Genomic DNA, 7,005 nt, shown 5'->3' with positions numbered 1-7,005 from the left:
GCATTCATTTGTCCATGGGGAACATTTGCTTATTGCAAATTACCTTTTGGGCTTAAGAATGCCGGGGCCACTTTTCAACGGGCGATGTCTTATGCATTTCATGACATCAAGCACATTGTGCAACCCTATCTCGATGATTTGCCTGCTCATTCTTTACATCGAGCTGATCACCTTGTCCACCTACGAGCAATCTTTATGAGGTGTAGGCATTATCGAATTCGGTTGAATCCCCACAAGTGTGTTTTCTGTATAGAAACAGGTCGATTGCTGGGATTTGTTGTTTCAAAAGCCGGCATTCGCGTCGATCCCTCGAAAGTCGAGGCTATCATCAAATTGCCTCCTCCTTCGAGTTTGCGCCAACTCCAAAGTTTGCAAGGGAAAGCGAACTTTTTACGCCGATTCATCCCAAACTACGCCGAGGTCACTAAAGGTTTTACACGGTTGTTGAAACAGAACGTTCAATTCTTTTGGGACGAGATTGCCCAACAATCTTTTGATGCACTTAAACACGCGTTGACCCATGCACCGTTGTTGCATCCTCCCAACTACAACCAGGACTACTTCTTATACCTCGCAGCTTCGCATTCCACCATTGGAATGGTGTTAGTTCAAGAAGATGAATTCGGAGCGGAACATGTGATATATTATCTCAGTCGGACCTTAAATCCCACTGAGTTAAAATATTCGCATGTGGAGAAATTGGCCCTGGCAGCCGTTCAAGCTGTCCAGCGTTTCCGTCACTACATTCTTCTCCGTAAAACTACAGTTATTTCGGATTGCAACCCTATGATTTACATTTTGACAAAACAATTGCTAGGGGGCAAGTACTCTAAATGGATCGTTATCCTGCAAGAGTTCGACTTGGAATTCGAGAAGTCCAAGTCTAAGAAATCCTTAGTTTTTGCGGAATTGATGTGTGATTTCCCGAGTGCTGACACAGAGACTGTGGCAGAAGAGTCCATTGCGGACGAATCTTTGTTTCTTATCAGTACTGTAGATCCGTGGTACGGGGATATAATCATCTATCTCCAAACCCAAACCTTTCGGCCTGAAGCTTCAAAGGCGGAACGTCGCAAAATTCGGTTTCAATCCCAGCCATACAAAATTATTGGAGATACACTTTATCGCCGGGGGGCAGACTTAGTTTTTCGACGTTGTTTAACTCACGAAGAGGCTGAGAGAGTTTTGAATGATTGTCACTCTGGAGCATGTGGCGGTCATATGTCTGGGTATGCCACAGCTCAGAAGGTGTTGCGCGCTGGTTACTTCTGGCCATCTATGTTTAAAGATTGTATCATTGCAGTCCGGAAGTGCCACAACTGCCAAGTGTTTGATCGAAAGATGCGCGCACCGCCTGCTCCTCTCCACCCTATAATTGCCGTTGGTCCTTTCGCCAAATGGGGTATCGACTTTATTACTTGTAACCCTCACTCGGCTGGGGGGCATGCGTATATCATCCTCGCGGTTGATTATTTCACTAAATGGGCCGAGGCGATGCCTACATTCGACGCAAGCGGCAAAACAGCTGCAGTTTTCATATTCAATCATATAATAACTAGGTTTGGTGTCCCACAAGCAATCATTACTGACCATGGGAGCCATTTTCGAAACACCATGATGATTGAACTTACAAGCTGTCACACGGAATCTGTCAAGGGTGCGGACACGACTGACCTTCCTAGAAGTCTAAGACATTCTAATGACAAACAAGACAAAATGGAGTGATCTTTCTCTAAATACACCTTTTACAACATGAAAACTACAAGTGTTTAGGCTTACCTTATTCCAAAACGCTGTTGTTGAAGTCCGTTCTTGACGATCCGGATGAGCTCCTCCTTCAAGTCAATTCCTGCAACCACAAACAATCAAACAATTACCAAGCACTTGCATTTCATATAATAAAACATATATTCAACATGCAGACCAAGGAACACATGAAATAACTCATTAACACAAGCTATTGAGAAAAATAAACCAGTTTGTATTAATAACGAAACAAAGAAACTCTTACAACCTGGCCTTGGTGTTGTGCAAGTTCCTCCCAGGGTCCATCAAGGGTTTTCCTCTACTTTGACAAAGCTCACCCTCTCCCAAGTAGAATCAAGTGAAGACAATCTCTCCTCACAAAGGCTCTAATGGAAGACCTAAATCCTGCAGCATTTACCCAAAGAAAATGTATAGCTCCAACCTCCTCTCCTTCTGGCTCAATGCCTTCATTTATAGTGCTGTAAAGAGGTTATTCAGGTCCACTATCAATGGGATCATCCCCCTCTATGGGTGGGATAGCTCCCTTATTGATGGGATAAGTTCCCCCTTAATAGAGATACATGAACCAACTGGAGGCGCATCCATTTCATCAAACCGACCTCTAGAATGTTCTAGAAGTAACCACAAGTAACTTTTTCAAGATAAAACTCGCGCATTTTGCCTTTTACAGAGGGACGCACCTGTCCCTTAACATACAGAGCGTCTATGGACGCAGATTTTGTGAACATGGTCAGCGTCCCCGCAGGTAAGGCTAGAGAGAACCTGCGACCCCAGAGATAAACATGATTTTTACAAGACTTTCTCTCTTCTTTGAGTTTGAGATGGATAACAGAGGCATGAGACTTGCCTAAGAGGGTAGCATGACTTGTTGATTTGAGCCATACTAACTGTAAGTAGTCAAGGTGACATTTTTTAGTGTAACAGATTGCCCCCTAAAGTGCGAAGCCTGGAATAGAATAGGGTTTTGTAATTCTAGGAAGGGTGAAGCGCTTTATCATTTCAAGGATTGCCTTGTGGATGGCCTGGTTGGAACCTGCAATTTTCAACACAAAATACATGGATAAGATTATATCATCACTGAGGTAGGCATTCCCATACTCAGATTCAAAACTTTAACTAATGGACTAACTATCCTGATACAGGAATGATCTTGCAGTACATTATTTTTATAGACTTTTGTAGACACAGTATGGACGCAGCCATCTGTTTATGATAAGTCTACATAGACAATGAATACAAAACTCCTCGCAGCCTGGATGGTAGAAACTAGATCCAGGGTCTTCACTTCTACTTCCCGAATTGGTACGATTCTAGCCATGTGATTAAATGATTCGATGTCGAACATGGTAGAAACCACTTGATTACCAGTCAATGATGTAAACTGTTAACAAGCGTGAGAGAAACCACCAGTAATGTCAATGGTTCTCAAAGTACCAAGCACAACCCGTGAAATGTGAATAGATGTTTTGATGTCGAACACTTCACGGAATCCTCTGATCGAAAGTCAATGATGTAAACTGACGTCAAAGGCGAGAAACCTGCCATTGATGCATGCAGACTTCAAGGTACTGTCGATTCCTAAGTCATCTTTCTAGATAATGTGTCGATGTCGATAGAAAGCGACCCGTTGCAGGCAAGCCCGCAACACGAAATCATTGTTCAAGTTGAAGAAATGTTGCTGTAAGGACTGACTCAGGGATGGTCAATGGATGACAAGTATTTTGCAGATGAAAGTTTTGCTTGCAGACCTCTTGAACACATAACGACACAACAGATGGTTTGGTGACGAATAACTCAAAGTTGATCCCTGAACCCGGTTAAAGATTTTCAAAGTGATTTAGTCAACTGTGAGGTAAAAGATTTCCCAACCCAGGTGAATGAAAAGTGTCGTGTTCAAGAGCGGTAATAAAGTTTCTTCTGAGGCAAAAGGTGACAAATAGGTTCATTCTTCTCTTTTTTCCCCCACCATTTCTGGCAAGTACCTCTTTATTTTTAACAAGCTTGAGGAGGATAACATATGCTTGATTATAAGCTCATCCTTCGGACGAGTCCAACCTAGTTTAAATGCGAACCCTAGGAAGGAGTGGTTCGTTCCTGTTTGTAATTGAACAGGTCCTTTACTGTAAAAGTTTAACGAGCCCAGTATAGGAGAAACTCGGCGTTTTTCAATTTTAGAGAGTCTGAAAAACTTAAGGAAACTCCACGTTGAACTTTTTCGTATATTTGTGTCCCTCAAGCCCGAAAAAGTATAAAATAATACCTGGGGGAACCGCTTGATCTTGCGACCAAGGAGTACTTTCATAATAGTATCGTTGACCTGAAAAGTAAAAAGCGATCAAAGACCCGGCAATCTTTTCCTGATTTTGCGGTCAGAAAAGAGCTAAAAGGGGACCGTCTTTTAATTCCGTTTTAACGAGTGAAAAAGAAACACTCGGCGATCTTTTCATGTTTTAGGAGTCAGAAAAGGGCTTAAAAGATGACTCTGAAATTTTGTTTGTGAAAAATTACAATTTCCCTTGAAATCCCTTCGTCCTGCACAAAAGCGACACATTACTCATACCTGTTTAAAATAGGCAAAAATACATTTGAAAACATCTTTTCATGGTAAAAAATGAACTAATTCATCCAAAAAACCTATAAAAAGACCTTTTACCATGTCATTTTTACCGTTTCACTGTTGAGGTTGAAAAAGGAGCTTTTGACAAGAAACTTCCCGTGGTTGCTGCGGAAAATCTGACCGTCGGAATCGAACGCCGCTTCACCGAGGTATTTTACACATCCCACTCTTCATTTTTATCCGTTTAGTTTTTTGTTTTTGGTCTCTGTTTCATTTTTTGGGGGGGTTTTGGGTTCAAAATGCGCCCCTCGGCGGACGCAGGTGCCCTTCGGGTGAGCCGCGTCCCCCGACTTTTTCTCACACGGGAAAAAGGTCTGGGGACGCAGTCCGCCTTCAGGCGAGCTGCGTCCGGACGCCCTGTGCTAAAAAGCCGGGGTGCGTCTTCCGCAAAGGGCGCATTTCAAAACCCTAACTCTCTCAAAAAACCACCAAATTTTCTCAAATTAATTTCTAATTGACTCTTTTGATGTGCAGGGCCCAAAACATGTTAGACTGGAGAGAGAGAGAGCACGTAGAAGACGATGAAGCTGCGATTAACCACCAACCCTCTCTGGATGCCTTAAGAACATGTGGATTGTACAAATATTGGACCATACCGGGCATGAGGGGCCAGGTAAGATTTTTGGAATGGCTGGTTGAGCGATGGAACGTTCAAGATCAATGCTTTTACATTGGAGGGCACCAGCTCGAGATAGAGCCCTCGGATGTATACTTTCTCACTGGCTTGCCAAACAGAGGTGAGCAACTCAACCTTGCGGGGACCAGGCCGGGTGGCCAATCCCTTGATGATCTCCGCGAGGAGTGGTGCAGACCAGGGACTCGCCATAAAAAAGGCGTGGAGATAAAGCACATCGCTCTGGCGGAACTTAGAGTTATTGCATTTACGGTCACTAGGATTTGTGGCGCGGCCGCCTTGCACATTGCTCCGGATCCCAAATGCGGATGGCAGTTGACTGTTACCAAGGCACCATCTTCAACTGGTGCGAAGCTGTGTCGGCTCATATGAAGAGCCAACTAACCAAGGCAAAGAACGGACGACTAAAGACTTTTGGATATGGGCCTCTAGTCGTGAGCTTTGCCTTGGAGAGAGTTCCTATGCTGATCCCTCAGCAACTCACTGTTGATGACTTGGGTCCTCGGGAGCCAAAGCTTGTTCGATGGGTTGCGGTGATGGCCCGGCATCCTGACGAGGGTGCTGCAGTGGTTCGATTCTCAGACAGTTACTTCGACTGGCTAGAGGGCCAGCTTTTTGTGATACAAGACTTTCCATATGCCGGAATGGATTTCAGAGGTGATCCGGACATGGTTCTTCCACAGGGAGAACAATGGGATGACAGAGGTACTTTCATTTTCACAAGTTTTCTAATTATGTATTTTTTATTTTTCATATATATCGTCTCAAAGTAACAGTAAAATTTTAAAAATGCAGATGTTGGACCACAGCGTCCAGCCAATCTCCGGCCTTACGACAGACGACATCCAGCTGCACCGGCACCGGCCTTACAGGATGCGACAGCAGAAGTACTAGCCGATTTGGAGCATGATCTAGAGCGTCTCACGGCAGATATACCTGAGACTACTATGGATGATATTCCAATGAGGCTTCAGCGCTTCGTGGTCGCAGTCCCTGGACCGTTTAGGAGATTTCTGCGCAAGATAGCCCGCGCAGTGGTGTCGTACAGAGAGCACCACCAGTGATTGACTAGTCACTTTTGTAGTCACATGTGACATTTTTGACTTTTTGCACTATCATTTTGCCGATCATAAGGTGTGTTAAACCTATGATCGAAGACGATGTATATATTTTTGGACACACTTCTATCTATATCTATATATCACTATTATCGGCTTATCTTGTTTAACATGTATGATGAAATGTCTTTAAATTTACTTGCATGATTATTATAAATGTCTGTCCAACACTTGAGAAGCAATTGCATCTGCTAATGTATTCAAAGACCTTGGAATATGTTGATATTCAATGTAATCAAATTCACGTTCCAAGAGACGCACTCTCAAAAACAACCTTAATAACACAGGATTTCTAATGGCATAAACTCTATTAAGCTGTAATACAACAAGTTCAGAATCTAACCTCACTATCAAACGTCGAATTCCAAATGAAATAGATTCGGATAATAATTCAACCACTGCACTGTATTCTGCAATGTTATTCGTTGTTTGACCGAGGCTTACCCCATGCATAGAAACTAACTCGTCAGAGGGCGAATAGATAACCCAAGCTGCGGAAGAGATATTCCGTGTACTACGACAAGCACCATCAGCAAATCCAATGTATGTTTGGAGAGGCGTCGACATCTACAATATCAAGAGTAAAACCAAGATGAGCCAAAATAATGACGAAAAACCACACTTGCTAAGCTAAGCACACTGACTAAACTAACACACTTGCTAGCTAGAAAGGAAATCTAACCTATCTAAAAATTTCTCCATCCATCATTTTAAGCATAATACCTCTTTAGGTAAAGTCCATTTCTGGGTTTGCCCAAAGAGTCCCCATCAAAATCAACTAACTCATAAGCCCCTTTTGCTAGCTTTCGCTTTACAATGTAGGGCCCATGCCACATGGGAACGAATTTTCCAGCACCTAGCTTATCGTT

Source organism: Pinus tabuliformis, chromosome 6, assembly GCF_031772625.1.
Source record: "Pinus tabuliformis cultivar Carrire ecotype Pingquan chromosome 6, CPIR1, whole genome shotgun sequence".
In the NCBI taxonomy this organism is placed as follows: domain Eukaryota; kingdom Viridiplantae; phylum Streptophyta; class Pinopsida; order Pinales; family Pinaceae; genus Pinus; species Pinus tabuliformis.
The sequence above is the reverse complement of the archived record's forward strand: the minus strand, read 5'-3'. Positions refer to the sequence as shown.